This window comes from Dioscorea cayenensis, chromosome 11, assembly GCF_009730915.1.
Source record: "Dioscorea cayenensis subsp. rotundata cultivar TDr96_F1 chromosome 11, TDr96_F1_v2_PseudoChromosome.rev07_lg8_w22 25.fasta, whole genome shotgun sequence".
NCBI lineage: Eukaryota > Viridiplantae > Streptophyta > Magnoliopsida > Dioscoreales > Dioscoreaceae > Dioscorea > Dioscorea cayenensis.
In genome coordinates, this window is record NC_052481.1 from 3156083 (window position 1) to 3170191 (window position 14109).

The window sequence follows — 14109 nt, forward strand, 5'->3', positions numbered from 1 at the left end:
TAAAAATCTCAAAGTCACACTTTTGAAATTTTTTAATACTTTTGTGTGACTTCCATCACACTTCTCAAAAATGTGTATTATTATTAACGCATCTTAAGAAAACCCTCACTGCCTCCCTTGTGTTTCCCGATTAGCACCTCTCTCTTTGTGACGACCACCATACTTCTGTTATCTTCCCAATTTGTTGTTTGTCACTTTTTTTATAAACCACACCTTTCTCCACTGGCACAGTCAACCTGTGAAATGTAAGATTTTGGTTATTATTCTTCATCTATTCTCTTATATTATCCTTGCATTTCCTAAGCTTTTTCATGTGATTTTGGATGATTTTTTTTATTTATTTCTCTCTACGAAGAAAAGGTGTATGAGTTTTTACAAATTTGTAGCATTTTTTTTCAAACTATTTGTAGATCTGAGTCTTCATCATAGCTACAACAAACTATAGCCATGTCTAATCCTCATAAAACAACCTCAGTCTCCGAATCAAATGCGAAAAAACACCCATGAGAATTTCAATTTAGATGACATGGCTAGTGACCAAGGACTACTAAAGCTGATCATAGATATTGATGCTGGGATTACTAATCAAGTTAGAAGGGAATATTTGACTATAGCCCTTTGTCAACTAATTACCCACAATTTTCTATAAAAAAAAGTATGGCAAACAATGAAAGAGCTTTCGGAATACTTGGTTTAAAACAACATTCGTGGTTAGAGTAAAGTGTAACTAAAGATGCAGCGTTTTTTTTTTCAAGCCAAGCAAAGAAAGTTGAATAGAAAAGGATGCATTCACTAAAACAAGGTTTAATAATTGGAAAAAAAAACCATTAGAAAAATTCGCAAAATATGTCGGTGCCATGAACAATGTGTATAATGATGACAAAGAATAGTTTCAAAGCTTCCAAAATTAGAGCAAAGCGTGTCACCCCAATTAACTACACATTCACATGAGATGGAGGTTGCATACCACATTCGTTTAATGGTGGTTTTAGATGTGGCTGTTTTCAACAAAAGCAAAGTCTGATTTTTCATAAACATGATGAGTCCTCTAACTCATTGAACAAAGACAATTTTCTTGAGATACTTGAGTGGTATAGCCTACAAAATGAAGAGCTTTGGGGGGTATTCAATCAAAATGCCTCTGGAAATAATCAAATGGCTTCCCCAAAGATTAATAATGAGTTGGAAAATGCTTGTGCAATAGAGATTACACATACCACTGTTAATAATGTTAGGGATAATTTTTTTTTTTCTTATGACTGATAAAATCTAGAATGTCTAAGTGAAGAAGCAAGTGGGAGTTATTTTGCGATATGTGAATAAGGATGTATATGTGATAGAGTGATTCTTTGCTATGGTTCATTTGCCTCATACCTCTGTCAGTCATATCTTTAAATGTCATTAATTACCTTTGTGCCAAACACGGGTTGTCTTTTTTTAGACAAAGAGGACAAAGATATGATGGGGCCTCAAATATATAGAAAGAATTCAATTGTTTGAAGGAAATTATCCTAACTGAAAATTTATATGCAAGGTATATCCATTGTTTTGCTTACTAACTCCAATTAGTGATTGTTACTGTTACTAACAACGATTAGATTATGAGCGATTTTTTCTAATACATTACTATAATTGTTAATGTAGTGAGAGCATTATGCAAAAAGAAAGACTAATTTCGACAACATTATCATGATAGGTTGGTTAAGTAATTTAAGAAGATAGAGATAGCCAATAGCAAAGCAAATAATCAAGAATCTAGCTTTGTCATGCCCTAACCCACGGGTGAGCATGTGGCAATCACTGTGTTACCCTAAAATAAGTGACATGGATGTCCATCTTACTCTAAGGCATGACAAAAGCAAAATCATCCTGTAAAACATGATTATGAGTAAAAGTGTATATATATACCCTAAAATAAGTGACATGGACATCCATGTCACTTATTTTAGGGTATATATATATTGTATTCAAAATGCAGCACACAAAAACATATAATCAACTAGAATATAGCAATTCGACAGTGTCGAAAACATGTGAGAAATACTAACATTAATCACAAATTATACATTAGTAGATCCACTAATAACAAATTTGAAGATAGGAACATAGTCCAACCTAGTAACAAACTCAAGTGAAAAGACAAGAGAGATGGAGTCTAGCACAACACCATAGCGTGAAATAGATCTAACAATCACCACCTAGGAAAAATGAGAAGAAGAGTGGGTGAGTAATATAGTTATTTAGTGAGTGATTAAAATAGTTCTTGGTGTTACAAAAGAAATTAGTCATCTTAAAGCATCACATTTCAAAGATAATCTCATAACATAATAGAAATTGATAAATAAGTTTTTATATGGTAAACAATTCAATATAAAGCTTTAAGGAAATCAAAGTTCAAGACCCCAATGCAAAATCAAGTATAGAAAAGGAGTGGCCAAGAAACCGTCCCCAACACTAACCCACCATCGCGATGATGAATGGGACCACCGAGGCTAATTATCTATTTCAAACATAAGATCAATCCCATCTTGGTGTTGGCCTTTGAAATCACTTGTGAGGTGATGCATAGTATCTTAGAATCAGTGAAGGGGTATCTACCCACTCCTTATTTAGGTTTTATCCGCAGTTCTTGAATGGGTAATCTATGTCCTCCAGTTAACCACACCACCTCTCACTAGGCCAATCCTTAAAGATCATTATTACAGTAGCCAAAGCCACAAACTTGCAGTCACCAATATCCAAGATCGCGCAATGCATGAGTGATTGCAAAAAACAATGACATACAATTTCACTCTCAACTATATCACATAAAATATTTGTTTATCATTTCATATCTTATTCTCAAATCATATTTGCAAGCATTAGAAAATTCATTATAAGGAGATATCATAAAACCGATTGTAAAACCTCATGGTTCATTGTAACATTATAAGAAAAGGTTGCTTTTAAACATAATAAAATTGGAAGTAAAGCTCGTTGCAACCAAGTAAAAAAACCATTTTAAAATACTGGTAAGGAATGAATGCATTCATAGTGCTTAGACTTGTAAATCTAAGAGCTTAGATATAATACTTCTCTATAGGGATGACAATGGGGCGGGGTGGGGATAGGGCAATCTACTACCATTCCCACCATGTTTGAACCATCCCCCACGCCACACAGTGCCCCCCGCCCCGCCCCACCTCGCCTAAATAGTGGAATTCTTAATGCCACAACTGCTACCATGGATTTTCTTTATGCCCCACCCGACCCCGCCAATTTTTTCAAACATAGTATTTTTATAAGTATAAACTTTTGATATATCATTCCTTCAACATGCATTCTTTTTATTAAAGATAAAATACCATATTAAAATATGAAAAATCTAGCTTATAAGTTCAATAACATAAAAGCATAATAAAATAACAATTTGTGTCACGCCCCGACCTTCAGGTCGCCGTAAGGCTCAACATAAACCTGCTAAAACAATTACTAGAATAGGGAACAATATCAACAATGAAAGCACAATAGGGTTCCCTCACAACAGGGACCCTAAATACAAGAAAACATCGCAATAATACAGACCGGGGTTTCCAGTTACAATCCAAAAGGTACAAATATAGGAACAATACATAAAGGTCAAATCTAGTGGATCCATAAAATTTACATGCATACTATAACAACTTAGACAAGGAGAACAGACAAATCACTCTACTGCCTGCACAGCACAACCCAGTCCAATGTCACAGTCTGAGAAAGAAGAAAAGAGAGTGGTGAGTAACATGTGCTACCCAGTGAATGGTGATAGCATAGATATAATAAAAAAATAAAGTAATTCAAATTTTTATTTACCACAATAATACTAACATATAAAAGTAATTTCTAAGTATTCAACAGGTTAACAAATAACACAATGCCTGCCAATAGAATAAGCGAGTAATCTTTTCCAACACATTGAACACAACTTAAAGAAAATACGGGCTGGCCTCAAACAATTCCCAAGCTAGTCGTGGCCGCGACTAGCTACGGGACCACCAAGGTGTTTCGAAACCTTAAAGAAAATATAAGTGTTGCCCTTTCCTTGGTGTTGACCACTGAGATTCCCGTGTGGTAACCCGGCCGGGTTTCTCACAAAAAAAAGAACCCCTGTCAATGGCTTCGCGCACCTCTTGACCAGGGTAAACACAGTGTTAACCACGCCGCCTCCCATTAGGCAGGACCGTGGAACCCCACACTGCAGTGTCAGACTAAAGTCCGTAGTTACCATCAAAATCCAAAACAAGAATAAAATTCTTTCCAATTTCCAACTCAAAAAAACCATCATATAATGTTTAAATACGAAAATGTGCATCAACCCTTATTCCATTTGCATATAACATACTTACACATGTAAACATGTTTATTCCAAAATGAATACATATAAGTATTCTAGGTTTAGCCATTTCAAATAAATTCATACTCACAATATATATATATATATATATATATATATCAAATGAAATCCAATGCATCAAATTTATGTTATAAAACACATAAAGAAATACTGAAATACTCTTGTTTGTTAAATCTATGCATTTATGAATTAAACTACTCATAGAACCAATTGTCTCGCCTTGAGACGCGCTCACTGATCGGCGAGTTCCTTCCCCTTGGAGGATATTTTGCCATCTAAATACAAGCAGGGAATCCAAGTACTAATGAACACAAGAAATGATAGCTAAAATGCATACAAATGCAATTATACATGCCGAAAATGAAACCTTAGGGTTTTAGGGCAAAACAACCTCATTTTGGACCCAAATGACATCGGAATAAAGTAAACCTAGTTCCAATGAGTTCAGGCTTAGAAGAGCTTCAATCTGGACTAAAGAAATACCAGAAAATGGTCAAAATTTTCGGTGCTACAGTAACCTCGGGTTGCTACAGTAAACGCGGACCTTATACTATGATTTTCTCCCAATTTACAACACTAATTCAAGAAATTTCTTCAACAACATTCTCATACATGAATCACAAATCATTAGGTTCAATTTGAGCCTATAAATCACCAAATCCATGGAGAGATCGAAGTTTTAAAAAAAATTCTAAAAACAAGAAATACGGGAAAATACAAAATAAAAACATTAGATCCAAGGCTTACCAAGTTCAAGGGTGAGGGAGGAAGAGTTTTGGTATTTTGGTTCACCGGAATTGCTCGCCGGAAAAAAAATTCTTCTAATGTCGTGGTCGGCCGAATAAGAAATGAAGAAGAAGAAGGAGACAGGTTTGGCTTTCTCTCTTTCTTTATATATATATATATATATATATATATATATATATATATATAGGAAATGACCTAATTGTCCTTCTAATAAAAAATAATAGAGAATGGATCCAAACAACGGAATTGCCCCTGTTTTCACATAAAAGCTACTATGCAACCATGCAAGAATGCCACTACTGCTAAATGACTCATTTACCCCTAATAGATGCACAAAAATCTAAAGAGACCCGAGGTCTAAATCAGGACAGGGTACAACAATTTGGAAGCATAATAACAATATGAAAGCACAATAACTCCAACATGATGTTTCATCCCAAATGTAGCAATTTGTTTAAAAAAAACTATAAGAAATCTACTTCAAAGCATAATAAAGCACATTTTCTAAAATCTCTCTTGGAATTTAGCTTGCTCCTTTAAATGAAAAATGATCAATTCATCAATCCTATAATAACAAGATGAAAAATAGATGTTAGCATGAATACTATAAGATATTTATAATAGAGAGAAGATAAATAAATTATAACATACTATACTAAATCAAGAGCATTGGAATTAATATCATCTTCCTCCGCACAATTTGAAGCAATATTCGCTGTAATTGAATTTTTATCTAAGTAGTAAAGTTAGAAAAAATAGCTAATCTATTAAATGAAGTTGTAATAAAAAGTTAAAATTATTAAATTTATCTTCTAATTAATTCACTAACCAATTTTGAGCACAAGTCAAAGCTAGCTTCCACCATGCTTGGATGAAGTCTACTATGATATGGACTCAATAATCGGCCACATGTATTAAATGTAGATTCTGAAGCCACTGCAGACACAAGTCTAGCAAAAATATCTTTAGCTATCCTTTGCATTGTGAGATACTTGATGCCAGTTGCCTTCCACCATTGTAATATGTCAAAATCAGGAGATCTTAGTATAACATCTTTCTCCAAATAAAAGTCAAACTCTCTTCTCACGTGTGTAATTTTACCTTTTTTCTACTAATGAATTTATCATATCCATCTGAAAAACTTTTTTGTTGAACCAAGGCAAAAGTAGTGTCTTTCATAACTCTTAGATTTGAAAACTTGTTTTCATAGTCAAAAATTAAGTCACGATAAATATTATCAATTCTTTCTATTTCTATTTCACAAGCATCTTCATATATATTAGGAAAGTGATACTCCAACATGCATTTCTTATACATTGGATCTAACACTGTCATTATCCCTATAATACAGTGAACTACACTCCAATATTTTTCAATTTTTCTAGCATTCCTATAGCCATTAGTGCAATAGTCAAATTTGAATCAAATAGCCACTATGACAAAGTTAATTTGATCTCACAAACCTTTGGAAAATAAATATTTGGGGTTGGATACTTGGAGCTTGCAAATATTTCGGTCGTCTCATAAAATAATTGTAACTTTTCAATAATTAAATATGTCATTTCCCAATCTATCTCTGTTGGACAAATCTTGCACAAAAGATCTCTTAACTTTGCACTATTGAACACATCTTTATAGAACAAAGCTGTCTCAATCATCAAATATGTTGAGTTCAATCTTGTTTTGCAATCAAGGCGTAATTTTTTTGAAATTGATATATGTAATTTTCTAGCCGTCTATTAAAGATTTTCTATTCTTTTTGGAGTAGCTGTCCAAAATAAAACACTTTCATAAATTCTATTTATGGCATCACCGATAACATTCAACCTCCTTGATAATTAAATTTAAAATATGCGTATAACCACATATGGAAAAAATCACCTCCAAGCATAAGTGATTCCAGATGAAGTCTATCAAGGAAAAGATTTATCACTTCATCATTGCCCGAACAATTATCTAAAGTAATAGTAGATAATTTTTTTTGTCAAATCCCCAATCCAAAAGAATTTTCATCAACTCATCTATAATTACTTCTTTTGTGTGTGGTGCAAGAACATAACAATAGCTATATGTACATATCACCAAATAACATTTTATAAGAATAAAAGTATTTGAAAATCAATAAAAATATGTATAAAATCATGTATAAATAAGATTTACCCACTAGATTAGATATAAATAACAATAAATAATTAACAATTATCACTTTATTTAAAATCATACCTCAAGATTCGTTTTTGTAAAGTCCAAGACCCATCAATGAAGTGAGCAGTGAGAGCCAGGTACCCTTTCTTTTGGTGATCCGCTGTCCACATATCAGTTGTAATTACAATTCTACTATCATTTGTTTCAATTATTTTTAATATCTTTGATTCTGCTCTTTGTAAATTTTGAGGATATCATTCTTTATTATGTTGCGACAAGGAACATTGAACAATGGTTGGAGAAGAGATGAATACCTCCTAAACCTAGCATGATCAACCATGGACAAAGATACTCATGAATTATTATCATTTGAGCAAGCTTTTTCCTTGCCAATGCTTGGTCAAAAGCATAATTAGTAAGCTTTTTTCCATCACCCTTACTTTGTTTTACCACTGAAAAGTTGTTTAATATCTTTGTGTGTTAGTTTTGGACATCTCTTCAGGTGGTCATGTAAATGACTAGTTCTATTTTTACCTTTTCCACCAAGTATCATTTTGCAATAATTGCATATAGCTTTCCATTCATTGTCAATTTGTTGCTTTGTGAAATGTTCCAAAACAACTGATTTTAATTTTTTTTTTTTTGGGTTATAGATGTTGATACCATAATCCATTGAAGGTGTTGAAAAAGTTTGATCTATTGTTGGAGTGGCATTTGAATTTGGAGTCAGATTTGAAGATTCACAAACCATGCCTATCAGTGAGGAGTAGAAACTAATTTTGCATTAGTATTTTTGATAGGGTTTGAAGATTGAGATTCACCTTCCATGATAAATATTTCTACATACAATTAAAACATTACATGAGCAATTGAAAGATTGTCATCTTAAAATATTACATGAACTGTAGATAAAAAGATGAAGTGTCATATGAAGTAGATGTATTATAGAACTTTTAATATACAAAACCACATATAAGGACAAAAATCATGGGAGTCAAGATTAAATAATGCCTTATTTGCACATTTAAATAAAACTTTAGATTGATACAATCTAACCAATGTTTTGTAGCAATCAACATTTTAAACAAATTAGAAGGTCTTTTAAGCAAATTGTTAGTGTTAAAAAAAAAAAAACAAATTGAAAAATGACATTGTTGATGAACTATTATATAATCTAAGAATAAAAAAATAAAATTTTGGAAGAACTTGTGATTCAAATAATTTTCTAATGAAGCTCAAGTTGGATGGTAGGCTTTGTCTTGGTTTCAAGTATTCTTACTTTTGTTTTAACTTGGAAAAAAGCTCATATAAACACAAATGCATGCAAATCTAACAAAATTAAGCTTTTTGATTCCAAATAATCCAAACCAAGCATAACAATTTATTGCTAAACATATCTTATCTTGAAATTAATAAAATGAGAAACTCTAAATTCCAAATTGTAGTGGTCATAGAGAGGTGTGAACGAAAGCATGTACCTTTCAAAAGGTGCTCATCGTCATGGCGTCCCTCCACCTCTACTCCGATTGTGATTGCCGACTGCTAGGTCTATACAATAAAGAGCAAAAAGAGAAGAAGAGAGAATATGGTGAACGGTGAAAAGGAAATGAAAAGGTTGGGAAAAGCCTAGAAAGTGGAAACATTAGATCTATTAGGTTTTATTTTTAAAATTTTTATATGTTACTTTTTTTTAATTTATATTTATTTATATATTAAATATTTAAATTTATATAAAAATTAGAATTAATCATATATCTTATAAGAGTAGGAGAAAAAGTAAAAAAAAAATGATGGCTTCTTAATGAAATTACAAAAACCTATAATGAGGCGGACACAATTTGCTTTAACGAGGGGGAGTTTTTGAAGTAGGTGTTTCCTAAAATTGTCCTGCCATGATTTTTCAAAATAAAAAAAAACCACCCTGCCCCGCCTAAAAAAAAAGCCCCGATTTGGGTGGATCGGAGCGGAAACCGCGAGGTGAGGCGGGGTTGCCATCCCTACTCCTCTACGAGCTTAAAATATATGATGCGTCAAAGATTAGATTTCAATTGACTCAACATACTTTTCAGTATTGTGCCCTAAATGCTATAGTTGCAAGCTCGTTTGGTACAATTACGCCAGTAAACTTTTTTTTTTTTGTTAGAAGGCCTTACAGATATTCTTACACCAATAAAGATTGTTGTAAGCCTACAACAAAAAGTCATAAGGGCATCCTTACAACCATAAGAATGCCGATAAGTTTTGGAGAAGATTTAAAAGGATTTATAAGGGCATCCTTATGCCCTTTAAGATATGGGGAGCATTAAAAACAAGTCATGGAGGCGACAATAGAGTAAACAAATAAAAGATTGCAATCCTTCTAAGTTTAATACGAGTTTTCCTTTTGATCTAACAAGGAATGCTTGAATCCAATCAAGAAATCTTCAGTCAATGTGTTAATAGAGGGTTCAACAAATCTATAATATCCTGGATTTAGAATACAAGATCTATCAACAAGATTGTCTCACATTGGATTCCAAAACCCTAAATGTAATCAAATTCACAAACTAAAACATAGAAATCATCAAATCTCAAGGATCTAACATCAAAGTATGAGAAATCAAGCAAGTTGAGAAAAAAAGTATATTATGACCTCCAAGAACAAGAAGAACGATTATGAATGAAATGAGATGACGATCTTACCTTGATTCTTCAATGATATGAAAGGGAAAAGAAGAAAATCCTTATTCCAAGATAGCTCCAAGAGGGATTAAAAGAGAAAGAGAGGATTAGTTGAAGAAGATAGGGCTTAGGTTGAGAGATTTGGGGTTTTATATAAATAGATAATATCCCCAAAACACCATCACTCTCAAAAATCATCACAAAATATAAAATGATCACAAAACCCTAGGACCAAGCCTAATTTGGAGGCTAGGTATTACAACCTTAGCTTGTTGGATATCTCATTACACTGTCAGTCTTTGACTAATCTCTATGTAGACTTCAGTGCTAGAGATACTTCAAACTATGTATAACGATGGTGCTTTTAATGATAATACATGTATAGTGATAAGCTTTATAAGAAGAAATAAACAATTATCAATTTGAGTTTATGTTGTACTTAATGTGCCATTTATTGAGGATAACAAATGAGTTGTCATTTGCCTTACAACAAAAGCATCATAATATTGTTCAAGCCATGCGTTTGATTGAAGCTATGAAAGATTGGCTTAAATACTTTAGGTAGCCGAGATAGGAGGAACTTTCATAGGAGGTTAGCTCTTTTTTAAGGAAAACTCTTTTTGGGTGCCTAATATGGATGATAGTATGAGAATCTGTAGTCATTCTAGGTGGGAGGGGCTAGTTATTACTCATTTTCACTATTATCACGTTAAAATCTTCTATGAGGTTATTATTTTTAGTATTTTTATAATGTTTGTTATTGATTTTATCATTGTTGTAATGCAGGTTATTAATTTAATTGTATAAGAAATGCAAAACTATTTTCTAGAAGCTAGCATAGAGTTATTTCTTGATCCAAAGGACTCATTCTCCAAATTCACTATCCATAAGTTACACAGTTTTGCTGAGCTTTATCTCAAAGACTTCTCTGTGATTGAAAGTATGATATTTGAGGATTAACTTGCCACTATCATTTACAATGTGGGATGTGATGAAGATTTTACAAATATTGGGGATTTGGGAGAGTTAGTTTGGAAGATAGTTGAGATAAGTAAATTGCTATTTTTCCTCTCATTTATCATCTTCTGGAGTTGGTATTGGTTTTGCCGATTGTGACAACTAGTGTTAAGAGTGTGTTTTTGCCGATGAATGTTGTGAAAATTGACTTACACAAGAAAATAAGAAACGAGTGGATGAATGATAGTTTAATTGTCTATATCAAGAGGGAGGTTTTTGCATCTATTGACAATGCAACTATTGGATGAATAATAGCTTCATCAGATGTAGCTACTTCTTCTTAGTTGCATGACTCGCATGTTTGACACCACCATTGGTGGCAATTCTAGTTCAAATGTGCATTGATAGTCGTTTTCACGCTTTGTTATGGTAGGTATATTCAATTTGTGATTGTTTTTATCAAAAGTTATATTATCACACTATTTTATATTGGAGACAATTGATTTATTGAATGAATTTTTATTTTTTAAGCTCTGTCTTCAACATCCTAATAGTGAGTCCTGGTTTTATCACTGAATGGACTGGCTTCACCCCACTTTAGATGTTTATTTGTTTTGAAGAGGGAGATATGGAAGGAGTGCTCACTTGAAGAAGTATGGTGGGAAAATCATTGAGATGGACTGACTTCCCTCCACTTAAGATGTTTATTTATCCTAAATGGAGGAAGCTTAGTCTGCAGCTTGGCTGGTAAGTAAGATCATTCATCCTAGTCTCGTAATCCCCATCTTCTCACACTATAGCTTATATGAGATTGTGTTTACAAGATTCTAATCATTTTTTTTATAGTTTGTAGTGATTAAGATCATACATTTATATTCAATTATATGTGCCATTATTTAGTTGGTAGTTGGATATAATTGGATACTAATTATTATAGGCACAATTCTTAGGAAGTTTGAAATCCAAAAGCCTTCACTTCAATATGTTTGTGTTATATATGTAAGACAAAGTGGGAAGAGCGAGAAAGAGCTTGTCATTTCATAATCCCCTTAAGACCAACAATTCATTAGTTAGGTTATTTCTTTTTGTTACATGTTGTAGTGGAAGTTGTAATACTATTAAATTAAAAGTAGCTTGCAGAGCATAAAATGTTTTGTTACACTATTGAAAGACAAATGTTAGCCCAACAAGTGAATCCTTGATTTTGTTTTGTTTAATGTCTCAATAATTAAATTTTTGGTGTTTAAAACTTTTAATGCATATGTAGTGTATTCTCCATTTATGGCAAATAGAGAAGCATTTAACCTGAACTAGTAGTCTAGTAATAAGTTATTTGCCAAGACGATTTGTTGATTATGATGGTTGTCCAAACAAGTCACTTGTGATTGCATGCACACCTTGGAATAATTTATAGTTACTTACAATGAGAAAATATGTTACTTGTGAGCTCTTTATTGTGTAAAATATATAATTTTTTTTAAAAAAAAGATGAACAATTTATAGTTAAGACAATCACAATTAACCTAGTCTATATTGATCTCACTTGCTAGAGCACTCCACTTTTATAAAGTAAGGTGCATTTATAGTATTTGAACTTATGTGCACGCACATTCATGTATTTAAAAAATAAAGTGCACGTTTTGGTAAATAAATGTTATATACAATAAGAAATGTCATCTACGGATGTTTGTAGACAACTTTTCCTAGGGCATCATTAGAAAACGCAACCGTTATATATTATACATAATAAAATGTCAGAACATTTTTAATATGTAAACTTACTTGTAAGCACATTCATGTATTTAAAAAGTAAAGTCCATATTTCGGAAAATAAATATTATATAAATAAGATTTAAATAACCTCAAAACAAATATTATATATATAAGATTTAAATAACCTCAAAACATTGATACTCAATATCTTGAAAATATAAGTTTTATAACCAATGAATAACAAAATGCATGAATAAAACATTTTAAACGTATAAGAACAAAAATGATGACCACCTCTGCATTAGAAAGATAGTAACTCTTTCTTTTGTCAAGTGAGAGTTAATTGATCAACTTCCTTTCACAACATTGAGGTGATTTATTCATTCTATAAAAATATAAAAAAATATGTCGAAATAAAATATAACTTCCGAAATGTACTTAAAACTTCTTAAATCATGGCAAAGGCCTTCCTTGTTTTTGGGCTCTCGAGTCATGTTCAAACACCAAATTTGGATGGCCATGTTGTTAGCATAGCTATTAAAGGAGTGCCTCTTAATTATGAGCGTGCATTTGGTTAATTGAATTAAATGAAAAATACAATATTTTTTAAAAGATTTTTTTTAGAAAAAATTAGTTTAGGGGTAAATTTTTTATATAAACTAAACAATATCATTAGACAACATTAATACTAATCAAAATTAAATATTTTAAAAATATAATTTATCCTTTTAGTTAGCAATAGATATTTATATTTATGATTTAAATAATTATATTTATTTATATAATTAAATTTTATAAAAACTAGGTGATGGATGATTTGGATTCAAATTATATAGTGTAAGACAACCACTGGATGGTCTTGTGGTGAGTCATCCGAATGGTGGATGAGTTGCGCAAGGTCGAAACCTGAGGTGCCTTTAGTATTTGGATATTTAGATTCCCTCCAAAGAAATTATTTATTTGAGACAATCCCTTAGGCCCGTAGGTTCTAACACAAGGTTAGAATTAAAGCTCTTCCAGAGTGTTATTTTAGTGATGGTTCCCCCCTGAAAGGAGGCTTTCTTCATTCTCCACCTAAGTTGTGCGGGAAAGGCCCAAAGCCAATCATAGGGAATAGTAAAGCTTCATAGGGTCTTTCTGTCCATGTGCATGTAATCTGCATCTTCACATACATGTCTATTTCACCGAGCCTCTCTTCGAGACAATGGCTAGATCGTTATGCCTTTCGTGTGGGTCGGAACTTGACTAGAGGCATTTCCTATATCTCTTTTTACCCCGAAAAAGAAAGGTCATATTGCGTCCTTGAACCAATAACCATCTTTCAAGCTAACCTAGCCTCCTCTGTCTCTTGCGGCTAACAAGGGGTTATACAGGAATATTCACCTGTTATCCATTGACTAGACTTGGTCTTAGGCCTTGACTCACCTTTTGTGGACGAATCTTGCAGAGGAGCCATTAGGTTTTTCGGATATACCGTATAAAGAGATATAGTATTTGTTTATTTTTTTTTTGAT